At 32.3% G+C, this 14,063-nt stretch overlaps 1 long non-coding RNA gene across 1 annotated transcript; it reads left to right on the forward strand.

Moving 5' to 3' along the window:
* The first annotated feature begins 5,342 nt into the window (after nt 1-5,342).
* Nucleotides 5,343-11,242, forward strand: LOC147910196 (uncharacterized). The gene is made up of 2 exons (XR_015544644.1): nt 5,343-5,832; nt 7,203-11,242. It is a non-coding gene; the product is annotated as an uncharacterized LOC147910196 (long non-coding RNA).
* The last annotated feature ends 2,821 nt before the right edge of the window (nt 11,243-14,063 follow it).

Raw genomic sequence — 14,063 nt, forward strand, 5'->3', positions numbered from 1 at the left:
TTACGTTCGTCAACATAATGGATAATTTTTCAATCCGTTATAGAACAATGATCGATAACTTGATTGACATTTGATTTTATAAAATTAAATTATTTCTCACTAAGCTTGTGCCGTGCTTATTATAATATCTAAGACTGTTTATAAATCTACGAGTAATAATTCTGCCTGATTTAAAATCAATCAAATAAATTTATATGTAAACATACTAATTTTTAAAATTTTTTACAAAATTGCGAGTAGATAATAATCCTGCCTTATTTAAAATCTATCAAGTGTTAATTAAGTAAATTTATATACAAAAACATTAATTTCTAAAACTTTTTACTGCTACTAGCAGTAATAATTCAGAAATCATATTTAAAGAACGAATAATATATGTACATACGTATATCATATATAAAATTTCAATTAAGGAAAACAAGAGGTTTAGAGGTAGAACGGGTGCTCTAACTAGCTTAAATACGATCGCGATAACACGTGCGAGTGCTCAGGTGTGCGTAACGGGCTCTCGATTACACCAAGAATTTCCCACTGAAATTCATACATTTCGCAAGTGGTGCATTCGCGCTCTCTATTTTTGCGGCTGAAGTTTCGCGTGTATTCGAACGATTGCAACGCATTACTCCGACGTATGTACGTATATGCCGGACGACAATGACATTCCGTAGCGTCGCCATTTTTCTAATCATTTCAGATGTACAACAGGCAGCTAAGTCAACGGGTCCTTGGCTGCAAGCAGAAGCTAGCTCAAGGATGACGGCTGCCTGTCTATTCGAATTTCATCACGGTACGAAGCTAAGCGGGTGAATGTCAGAGCCTCATGAAGCTTTATCGCATGCCCGTAATGAGACGTATCTTTGTCGTATAATGCTGCCGCACTTGCTTAGGTAGTCTTTATTTTTAGATAGAACTGGTCACGCGAGTTTATCCGTCGAACACGTGTTTGGCGTATTAAGATGAAACAGAAAGAAGCATTATAGAATTGTGTCTCTTACGAGGCAATAATTTGAAACCCGCGTTTAATTTTTCTCTCTCTTTCTCGATTTATGAGAAATACTAAATACGTATTATGAGAATGATGTAACGACTGATGAGTGTATTATATTATATATCAGATTTTTTTTATTAAGCTAAGCAAAAGTTTGTCATAAAGAAGAACGTATTAATAAAATAAGTTCTATTCTTTTATGGTAAAGGTAGAGCTATTTTAAAAGTCCTCACGTTAGGTGGACTCTCCAGAATTACGCGAGATCTTGAATAGATTGGCAACCTATGACAGATGTTTTCCTCGACCTTATCATTTCTTCTATCTTAATGCTTCCAGGTGACATCTGTGGTTAAAAGCTCCGAGAAATGAGCACTTTAGTAGGAGGCTCATGATTACGCTCGCACGGCTATTACACGGCTATTTATTGCATGCTTGAATTATCGTAGCGATATATATACATACATAGTCGCTAAGTATAAGCGGCAAACAACGGCAGGTGGATGGATTTTTCCGCTGATTATAAAATTGCAATCTCAAAAAAATAATTCAGTGCACTCGTCAGATTGGATGATTGAAGCGATAAGAGATTAAATTAAAATATTAAACCTAAGTATTTTCGATTTCAAACGTCTTTTCGTGTTTTGTAGAAAACTTTGATGAAAAAAATGATTTTATCGCTGTTATTTATGATTGTATAAAGATCGAGAGAAACTAAAATTTTAAGGATATATTATACATTTTCTAAAATATAATAAAAAAATTTTAAAGAAAATACAGATTTATTTATATTTGTGAAAGGAATATAAAGTTTGGCGGTAATTTGTATAAAAAATTATTTCAATACGAAATAGATATATTTTTAAAAAAGAATTAAAATAAAAATTTTAAAAATGTAAGTTGTAATTTCATTGTGTGTAAATTATTTCATATGTATGTAATATGTATTAATTTTTATACGGAAAGTACTTATAAACTTCCAATTTCAAGTCTTTTGTAAAGACTATAGATACACATGAGCTAAAATATCTGGTATACAAAAAATTTTTCTTTCATTTTTCTTTGTACATAACTCATATTCCATATGTTTATAGTAAAAAGTATTCAGAAAATATTTTTATTAAAAAAGTTTTATTTGTAAAAAATAAATAATTATTAACAATTTATTAATAGAGTGTAAGTATAATTTTATATATTTTTCAAAATGATTTTATCATTGTACAAAAGATACAATAATTAAAATATATTCCAATAATAAGCAGAAATAAAAAATTGTATTATTTGCAATAAAGAGTATTTGTACAGTCGAGAAATTTAGCTTCTAAGATCATAAATACGATTATTTTTGCGAAATTCTTTTATCAATTTTATCTCTTATTTATCAATTTTAAAACATAAATTAAATAATATTTCCCGAAACGAATAAACAAAGTATAAACAATTTAAAAAAATTCTTTATACAAATTGTATGTATCCTTGATATTTATTGTATCTTAATGCATTTTGTATTCGCATCTATCAACCGTCTTCTTATTATCATTTATCTGCCGATTATTTCGGAACAAGTTGAAGGTATTTTTTGTCTTCCAGGGCAAAAAATCGTTCGCAAGAACAGGTTGGCCACCCTTGGTCTAGGAGGCAGGTTACGAGCGTGAATATTTGACATATCAGATCGATGAGTCACGCATCTTGTTCGATATGTTCCGGCTACCCCATTCGCGCCGCCCGCGCCCACGCGACCTGTGCATGACTCATCTGCGATTCTCGGAAGCGTCTCGCCACTCTCGGAATCTCTCGCTCGAGATTTTCGTCATTCGCTGTAGCGGTACCGTTAGTGGGAAATTCGCGTGTCACCTCACAATCCACTCGAGATTCGAGGTCGAAGCAGCGTCCGTCACTTTCAGCCAAGCGTATTAAACTGTTTTTTTTTCAATCGTGACAGAACGTGAAAGTTCAAATTTTATTTTGTTTAGAATATTGTACCATGTTCAAAATTACATCATCTTACCTCAAAGACAATAAGAAAGTCAATAATAATGTCATATTAAATCGAACCATGAAAAAAATGACATAAATTCGGTCAATATGACATCAAATTGATATTATTTTGACTTTCTTGTTTTTCTTAGGGTAAGATGGTACAATTCTGAACAAAATAAAATTTGAAGCCAATTTTCAAGGTCCACACAAATAAGTTTGATAACTATCCCATTGTGTGAAAGATACTGAAGGAGAGATACCAAATAGAAAAAATAAACCTTGAACTTTGAAAATTAGATTCAAATCTTTCACTCAGAATTATATGTTCGAAAAATTGTACTACCTTATCCTATAATTCAGAATAACACGAATGATTACATAATAATATTATAACTGTATCGTGTCACGATAATAAATCGAAATAAGCGAGTCGTCATTCCTAATTATTAATTTATTGAATATAATGAATCTAATCGCAACAATAAGAGATATTACGTGTAGAGATATTACGTGTCGCATAAGCCAATCTATTTCGAAACGTGTCGATACCTCCAATTAAAAAACATGGTACAAATGTGGTGATATTTATTTTGAAGACTTTCATACGGGATGCTGATTTGCGAAAAAAAAAACGACGGCGCAATTGTTGGCTCGTGAGAACAACAATTGTAGTGTAAACTCACATATACGCACTCTTAATGTGTCCTTTACAAAATTATTGAGATTATCTCATACATATCTGATAAAGTTACTATAAAGCTAAGCATTCTTATGCGCAGTTAAAATAAAATAAAAGATATCGCTAAAAAAACTTTGACTTTCCTATCTGTAACTTTTTGTCATAACTCATTTACTTTTATGTACTTGTTTGTAATTTCGAAAAAACAAATTATGTCCGTTTCTATCAATGTAGATTAACTTTAATCTTGGTAATAAAGAGCAATTGATGTCAACGCGAATTGAAGTCAACGCAGAAAACAATGCGTATTATCACTAATAAAATTTAAATTTTGGCAATTATGCAGTATAAATCTTTCTCTCACAAATGTACGTTTTGACTCTAGTTTGAGTCTTTCTCAACAAACACTTAATCATAAAATTGTATATTATATGTAGAAAAAAAGTTAAATAATGTCCGCGTATTACATAGTACCATCAATAATGAATTTATATATTCAGGTAGAAAAATCTACAAAACGTTCGTCTCTTATATAACAAAGTTAGTTTCCTTGTGTATCATATTGTGGATCATGGAGAACAAAATTCGGATTTCCATAACCAAAAGAAAAGAGAAATATTCTGTGTTGATTTCTAGCATCCATTTGCTCTTTATTATTAGTTTGTGAATTTTGGGAGTCCTTTATTGTAATTAATTTTTAATCTCAGTTTAACTTATTTATCTTTTTTAAAAAATTTTAAAAGAGTAAAGAGTAAATTAAACTGAAATTAAAGTTAATTTATATTGGTAAAAATGGGCATTACAAATGCAGAGAATGATGGAGAATAAAATCTATACTTTGGCCACTTTATATATATATTTTATATAAGTACTTTAAACAATCTATAATTTGCGTCAGATTTCTCAGAATTTTACTTATAATTTTTTTATTTTTTAAATGTATTTTTTGCACGGCGCATAAATTTAAGAGGAATTTGTCCTAAATTCAGACGCAAATTATAGATTGTCTCTAATAGGCTCTCTCTCTCTCTCTCTCTCTCTCTCTCTCTCTCTCTCTCTCTCTCCACGAAAGATCACAAAGATAATGTAATGATGCGAGATGTAAAAATTCTTCGAATTTCAACCTGCCTCGAGGGAATATAAAATGCTTGATCATCATTATACTGATATGAAGTGACGCACAATTTTCGCTTATAGATATTTACAACTAGTTATCGCGTGCCAATTCATAAATATAGTTTAACAGAAATTCATATTCAACATTTATTAGATAATAACTTTTTTTAAAATAAAAAAGACAGAATTATTTTAGCTAACTATTTGCATTCTACATAAATAAATACTTTTTAAAGAAGATTAGCAACCATATTTTGTTATTATAATTAATAATTATCATTTCATCTTTTATTTCATTTAAATTGTGACATTTATAAGATGAATTTATCAATCAAATTGATTACATCAGTATCTTCATGTTTCTGTAGAATCGCAATTTTTATGACAAATGTCAAAGATCGGAGAATAAAAATGTGATGTAATTAAAAACATATCGAATTACAAGCCGGTTACGAACATCTAGATGCCGCGTAATAGATAAATTCTCGTGCTTCGTCGATAACACCACATATCGAACGCGACGGTACGGCACTGTCGTGGCGAACGGCAGCTCGACGGCGATTGGTCGGCTGGGAATAACCTATGACGTCATCCACGCTCGCGAGGCCTCGACTCTCTCCGCGGGTTCGAACGGTTTGCCGAACGCGCGTGCGAGGTATTCCCCCACGGTATGAGTCATCGGTTGCAGTTTCATACAGTTTCGAGCAAAGGGACCTGTGATTCGTGCGTGCCGCCTTTGAGTTCTACGTACGTCCATTAAGATCCGCGGTGATCTTCGATCACCGTCTCACTCGCTCTCGCTTGCATTCCTTTCGAAGGAGCGTTCGGGAAAGAGAGAGAGAGAGAGAGAGAGAGAGAGAGAGAGGTTAGAACGCGACGTACTCCGCTTCGGTGACTTCGGTCTCTGCTCCGACGCGGATTCACGAGGGTGAACGGCAACATGAAGCTGGACGTCTCCGACGTGCTCTACGACAGCTCCAGCGTGTCCAGCGACAGCGGGGCCTCGCAGAGCTCTCGTGTCAGCCATGATTTTCTCTCCAGCATCGCGAACACGGCCGTGCTGTCGAATAACGTAAGTACTGACAGGAATTTTCCCGCAATATGTCCCGCGTCGCTTTCTCGGCTGTCCGAAGATTCTCGGTATCCTTGCAGGATGCGTCGCGATTACGTCGCGCCGACGATCGAAGTCTCGTCTCGTCTCTACTCGTTGCAAGTGTACGCGTTACGTAACGCACTCGCGACAATAATGCGTTAAACGTTAAAGCGGTTGTCCGCCTTTAGGCGTCGTATATGGCGCGAACGCGCCTCATGACTTGGTTCATGTAGTGGATCCGGCCTTTAGATTCGATGGGAGATGTTCATTATTTTCTTTCACTCCAGTAACTTGTACAACGATACATATTATTGGGAGAATTGTCCTTTTATCACATATAAAACTAAAAAAAATTACGTTGATGAGACAAGAATTTAAGAAAGAATATTCACACTTTGTATGAAATGATTGTATTTTCATTTTTGAAACGCATAAATAAAACCTATACAATTTTAATTAATTTTACAGATTAAAAATATAAGATATTTTGTACTTTTATTTTTCTATTTGATAAAAATATATATTATACTTATTAAAAAGAAAAAATAAAGTATAAAATAATATTAGGTGTTGGAATTAATTCGTAGCGTTTTTAATGAAAGAATGTATTTATTTCACATGAGCATTAAAAAATACATTAATGAAAGTACTTCCCATCACTTGTAAAATGCTACGAATTAATTCCAACACCTAATAGAATAATAATAATAATAATAATAATATAAGTATTCTTCCAATTTTTCACGTACGAACTTGGAAGAATATTTAAAATTATATACAGAGGAATGTATTCAAGAAAATTGTAAGGGTTTCTTATCTCGTACAAACGTAAAAAAACAATTCGATATCTGAAAACATTCCATCAACATATGTAGATAGCTACATAAACTTGTTAATAATTACGCTTGTTTGTATAGTGATATCCAAGTTATCGCAGTAAAAAGACATTCGAGATATCATTCTTAATTTCACAATGTATGCCGGATTTTAATTAATTCATCGTTAAAAATATAACTTCAAACTTTCTCGAAGAAATTTCATTCAGCTTATTAAAGGAGGTTCAACTTATTAAAGTGTAAGGAACAATAAAAAAATCTTCTTGCAATCATAATTCTTCGATTTGAACAGTTCCTATCTTAATTCATAAAGAAATGTTTATTTTTATAAACTTGCAAGAGCTGATGTGGCGATTACATAAACGATTATACATCCGCGATGTAACGTTTTTATTATTCTTTATTTAAACGTTTAGCAGAATCGATTAGAATTACGTGGCTTACGGTCTTACTATTATTGTATGACGCACATCTGGTCAATCGTGTATCTGGGAATTGCATGTTATTTTGCAGGAACCTGAATTCTTAGCCGGGGTAATGCACAAGTGCTGCTGCTTATCAGTATTTGTCTCTTAGTGCTGCTCGTGATGACTCATTAGTGGTTTTACATTGTAAAATATGCACAGTGTGTATACCCATCTCCCTTCTGTTGATGATTGATTTTAAGCGTTACTTGAAACGTTACTTGCATTAAACGAGTATGTAAAGAATGGGATGTGTGATTAATATTTATTATATGTATGACGAAAACATTATAACAAACGTAATTGATTAATTATTAAGATTTTGTGCTGGTGACCTGAATTCCATTCACTTCTGCGATATACATGTAACGATTACAAAAGATGCTGTAAAAATTAACTGTACGATTGTTTTAAAAACTATTAAGTACTCACAAAATTGATTGTTCTGAAAATGTTATTGATGCTAATATTTAATCTAGTAAGAATTTATAATTTTCTTTTATTTAAATTTACTTTAAATTTGTATTACTTTTATTTGTTTATTGCTTTTTAATACTTTATATAATTTGATAACTTTGGATAACTTTCCATTAGTTTGCGTATTTCATGTATAATACCGAGTTTGTTAATATTGTATTTTATCGAGTTCAAACAGTTAAAGTATCTTTCGACACGATGCACTTGTCAAGCTGCTACTTCGTTGAAGAGCTCCTTTATCCGGGAATTAGAGACAGAGCGTTGCTAAATTTACAAAGCGCGTGCCGTCATCGCTATAAACCGAACTGCTCGAGTTCGAATGAAAAACACATTTTCGGTCGCTGGGAATGAGTCGCGCGAAAATATCAACGGCGTTATCATATATGTGTATCTAATTATGCGTCATGAGTGCGCGATAACATGCTACGCAAGTCTTATATTATTTACACTTACAAAGCTTGTGTAGTTTTTATAAAGCAACAAACATCAGACTTCGGTTTTCAAAAGTATAATAATTTTCTTAAGAAAAAATCTTGAAAAAGAAATACTGAAAATACAATTGACGTTAATACATATTTGTTAATGGACAAATATTGTTCGAACTTAATCTGATAGAGCCTATTCTACTTCACGCGTGGAACCGGCAAATAAATTAGACGCCCCTGCACGCATAGATAAAAGGCAACTTTCATTCCGGTCCTGCATAGATGTCCTTTTAAGGTGCATACCACGTGTACCGCCAGTAAACCTTTGAGTTACTACGGAATTATCCAATCGAACGTTATCTTTCATCCTACTACTGCGTCCATTCACCGATCGGAAGAGATCAATGATCTCTCGAGATTGCCGAGTGTTTGCGTTTACGAATGAGTCTTCGCTTCGCGCGAACTTCAAAACGTGTGATTGTTAATTCTTTCTTCTTCGTACTATCTCACAGATCACCAAGCTGCGGTTTATAAATGACACGCCAATGACATGGTGCGATTCGACAATCAATCTTGTTATACGAATGAGTGAGCGATTTCGATCTTAAACCGCAGAACGCGTTTGTTTTTTGTGGTCTCCAAGCACGCGCGAACAATCGAATCCTTAAAACTTTACCGAGTTGTTTAATCCGGGAATAGCCAGTTTCTTTTCATAAACGATCACTTGGGGTGATTTTTACGCTAATTAAATCACTATTATTCATTACATATTGTATATTTATTGATTATTCTACAATTTATTAATATTGGAGGATTATGTAAGATAGATTTATATAGATAATATTAAAAAAAAATGAGGGGGATATAGATTTTTGATTAATAAAGAACTTGTGTGATTGAACATGATTTCCTCGCTTTTGGGATGTAAAAATCACTTCAGGTTACTGGGATTAAACTTTGGACATATTGTCTTATATCTCTTATAAAACATTTATGAGATGTAAGACAATTTTTTGTTTAGATATTTTGTTTAGATAGATAGGTTATTAATTATGACAAATATATTTCTTTTTAACATTAAATTTAAAAATTTAATTTAATTCAAGAAGAGATTTGTCAATTTATTTTAGGTATAAGATTGATGAGGACTTTGCATATAATAGAAGTTAAAATCGGTTTTCAAAAGAATAATCTACTATCTTGTATGTATACAATGAATCAAACTTTAAAAAAACCGTTTAAAATTCAAAACACTTTGTTGCATCTGTATTCGCGCTTTAGTCTCATGTTAGTTCTTAACTTGCTAAAAATTGTTCAGCTTTTATTAATGATAATTTTTGTAAGTTATTATATTTTATATATTAGACAAATAAAAATACATGTTATTATTTATTATGTCAAAAATTCTAAATGTGATTTTTAATTCTTTATAATACAAAACGTAATGCACAATTAACTCGGTACATGAAGAGAATTTTTTCTTAGAATTTACCCTGGAAATATGATAGTTCTGGGACAATATTGCATTTCGAAGATATAATTATATATTATAATTTTATGTTAATTTCTCTCATTCATTAATAAAACTCTTGATAAAATTATAATAAAATATAAATATAAGTTTGATTAATTTTACTGAAGTGCATAGTAAAAAATCTTTAAAATATTGTATTGTACCACAACTATACATATTTTCAAAGTAAATTAAAAAAAATTCTCTTTGTGTAAAAAATTAAGATCCAAAATTATTTATTATAGTTTATGGGAAATAACTATTCTTTTTTTAAATTTATTTTTTAATATTTACAATGCTGAAAATGTCTAAACTCTACATTCTGTATAAAAGTATTTATTAAATGAGTTGTCAATCACGTCATTATCACTCGATGTTATTTAATAATAACAATTGTCCAGTCTATTCGTAAATATACGTAATTTGTTACGTCGATATGGACGTGTATATTTATAGATACAGACAGGAAGTAGAAAATTCTCTTCGTCGCGACGGACAATATCTCAATGGCATCGACAAGGGTTTAGTGCCAGTGCGTCTGTCTCTCCTTTCTATAGGATGTCTCAAAACTGAGACAAAAAAGAGCACACTGATACAGTTAGTTCCAAGAATTTAAAAACGACTGAAAATATATATCCAAGCACTAATCGTGTTTTACAATATATCAATCTATGACCACAAAGAACTGTTTAATTAGACATTAAGTTTCTCTTTTTGATCTTTTACATTAAGTTCAAGTACATTGAAAACAATTTACTGATAAATCTTAATTCCAATATTAATTCCAATATATTATTACTGATAAATCTTAATTTTTTTTTAATAGTACTAAAAATATTTACTACAATAAATAAATATTTATTCAATAAAGAAACGATAAATCAAATTAATGGTTCTTGAACCATATAAAAGATGTACGTTTACATTTACTAAATATTTAATTAGTATTATTCAAACAAATATTAAAATTTAGTACATTTTTGTCAGTGTAATGTTCTTATAAATCACATCAAAAATGAGTTTTTGTGAGTCAAGTTACTTTGTCAAGTATGAGAAACACAGATGATACTATAATTATCTGTCGTCCACAATTTGAACATGTTAGCAAAACTTCTTTTGAAGCAATTAGGACGGTAGAGAGATTAAGTAAGAGAGGTTTTATAATGATATTTTTATATTTTGAAAGTTACGAACAAGATGTGAAAGTTACGATAAATCACCCTTGATATCTCTGATAAAACTTGAAATTCGCAACGAATAACGTGCAACGTTTCATTGTAATTCGAGGACACCCGATGTATTCTCTGCATGTAAGCAGCTTGGCGGTTGTATTGATCTAGCTAGCATTTCGCCCGGCGTGACTTCGGCCGCCTCCAACAGCTGTTTTATAAAGCGCCGCCGTCTCGTGACGACTCGACCATTTAAAAACACGCGTGCATGCACGCACGCATGCACGCACGCTTACACGCACGCTTACACGCACACGCACACGCATTTGGCGCGCGCGACACGAATTACATTCTATTGCTGCGCAGTAACGCTTATGCTACCAGATAGGAACTCCCGAGCCAGCTGTTGTCACCTTATTATCTTTCCCTCTAATAATGAAAGGGTTCCTATGGAGAAAACGACCGATAAAATGCAAATATTACTTATAATGATCAGGAGCGAAAATATTATACATCTGGCTGTTAGACCCATTAAAATTCTCTTTTTAATTCTCGCGTTTATGATTGCGTAATTATTTCATAAAATTTTGCAAATCTGTGTAAAAGATCTTGTTGCTTCTTCACTCTTGAAAGAAAGTAATAAAAAAATGATGAAGCGAATGACGTTCAATAAACACGCACGGTTATAAACTTCAGCTGTGTTTTTCTTTACGACTCGCGCTTAAAGTATAAGCACGCACGTCGTACAAAGAAACTGGGTGATTCACGATCTTTAATTTATTCTCTAGTGTCCTCTCGAATATTGAAAATGTATAGAGAAACTTTCCCGAGTGACAGGCCGATTAAAACTTCCGCTTTTTTTCCTCCGTACGAAATTCGGCGTTTGTTATGCCGCGCACACAACGTCCTGCAGCGCGCATTACAGCTCGGCCGGATAGCTGCAACCTCCCTCCTCATTAAAATATCTCTTTGTCGCGCGAACAAAGATCCTCTGGTACCCGCCGATTTTCTCGTTACCCCGTTATGCTCGTTAAGACACATATTTGGCTGTCAATCGCTTGAAAATAAAGTTTTTCTTCCAAAACGAACGTAAATCCATGTTATGTATATTTTAATAATAAATATGTAATAATATATGTATAATAATTATATATATATATATAATATATGTATATATATATATATATGTAATATATATACATATGTATAATAATTTTATATATATATATATATAATATTAATAATATTAATAATAATATTAACAATAATAATAATAATATGTATGCTATTATAGGTATAATTGTGATCTTGTGAGAATATGAAGTTAATCTCAACGATTTAATTGTTATGTTTGCTTTCCCATTAAATTGTAATTTCGATGCTAGAACCAGCTTTTAAGGATATTCTGTTTCTTATCGGATATAATATTACATGTTTTTGAACATGTAATCAAAGTAAATAAACAAAATTTTATAAGGTAGAAAACTGATCAAACATTTTGTGTAAATTTAAGACGTCATATTATTTAGAATCAAGAGTCAACAGATTGCTCAGACTCTGGCTTAACGAGACTCTTTCAAAATTGAATATTTTGTCACATCTAAATCAATTTCATTAATCTTAGTTCTGTTTGGGATTGACTTTGCTAACACTTTTTTATTATTAAATATTCTCAAACATACAAGTTGCATCAAATTGATAAAGAATAAATTTTTTAAATCTTTTTAGGAAATATAGCTATCAATATAGTTATCACGTTTTATCATGTTTTATTAAATATTTAAGTAGAAATATAGTTTGTGAACGATAAATTAAAAAAATAATAATTATTACGATAATAAAGTTTTTCGTAAACAAAATATGCGTACACATAATTTTGTTATTCTGTACAGTAATCTCACATTTGTGTGTGAGTACGTATCAAGGAAATAATTAAATTATATATTAGGTCATTTAAAAAGTATCCGCGGTTTTTTGTTCAATTTTTGAATGAAAAAACCGCGGATACTTTTTAAATGACCCAATATATATAACAATTCGAAGAATACGTGGAAATGTTACGATTGTTTCCAATGTATCCCGCTGTGCTGCAAACATTATACTGTTTCTTATTTATCCCGCAGTGTAAGAGTATTTGAATGTTGCACAAACAAATTTAGTGATATGTTACCGCGGGGGGGGGGGGGGGGATAAATAATTTCTAGCCCCCGCCGTTCTTTGTTGCCGCGGCTTGTAATTTTAAGAACGGATGTGTACAATTCTTTTAGCAAATATTTCCACGATAGCGTATAAACAACTTGTAAATTAAATCGCATTTAATCTATAATCGCAATGGAAAACGTGCGCCTTTTCGTTCGCGAGAGTTCGTTGCACGCGGAAAGTATTATATGTAGTCGCGAACGCAGCACAAAACAAAGAAGATAGAGAGAGAGAGAGAGAGAGAGAGAGAGAGAGAGAGAGAGAGAGAGAGAGAGAGAGAGAGAGGGAGGGAGATAAAGAAAGAGATTGAGAGAAAAAGAGAGAAAGAGGAACCATGGTGTGTATACATATATATACATTAGAGGACATTATGTTGAAGATAGTTTCGCTATATAATTCATTCGCACGTCTATTTAAAAAATTGCAATCAGCATCAGTGAGTCATTGCTACTCAAATAACGTTATTTCGTGTGACGTTAGTAGTATATTATCGCGCACGTTTGTCGAACGCGTGCGAGGATAATTAACACTCGAGTGACAGTTTCCGATATGGAAAAAAAGTTAAATGTTTCGACGTTAGAAGAGAGAAATTTTGAAACGTTATCTGAAAATAAATGAAATATATGAAAAACTAGAGAAAAACTATAGTATACGTATATTAATAATATTTTCCTAGTTCTTTATATACATTTTTTTTTTCAAGAAGAGGTTCTAAACTCTAATGCTTGGATCTGTTTTTTGTGATTGAATTAGTACACTTTTGGAAAGTGAGATAAGTAGTATACATATGTTTGATATTTGTCGAAAGCGAGAAAGAGAATTCTAATGCTGTCTGGTGCAGGAACATAGAACAGATCATTTATTTCGCATCACGTCGAGACTTTAAAATTTTTCATTGCCCTCGAACATCGATTCAACCAATTTCGCTGACTTCAGCGCACATCCTGAATGTATCGCGGATCGCAATTTGCACGCTTCCGGCATGCTGACGAAAATCCCCCTTGATCGCCCATGGATCTCCCTCACCGGGCGGATCGATTTATCGGATTATGCAAGTTAGCGCGCTACCTGGAAAAGGGGATCTAGTTCTTCGTGTGTTCCCTAATTCTGTGAAGTTGTCGTCGGAA

This window comes from Acromyrmex echinatior, chromosome 3 (genome assembly GCF_024713525.1).
Source record: "Acromyrmex echinatior isolate Ae372 chromosome 3, ASM2471352v2, whole genome shotgun sequence".
Classification (NCBI taxonomy): Eukaryota; Metazoa; Arthropoda; class Insecta; order Hymenoptera; family Formicidae; genus Acromyrmex; species Acromyrmex echinatior.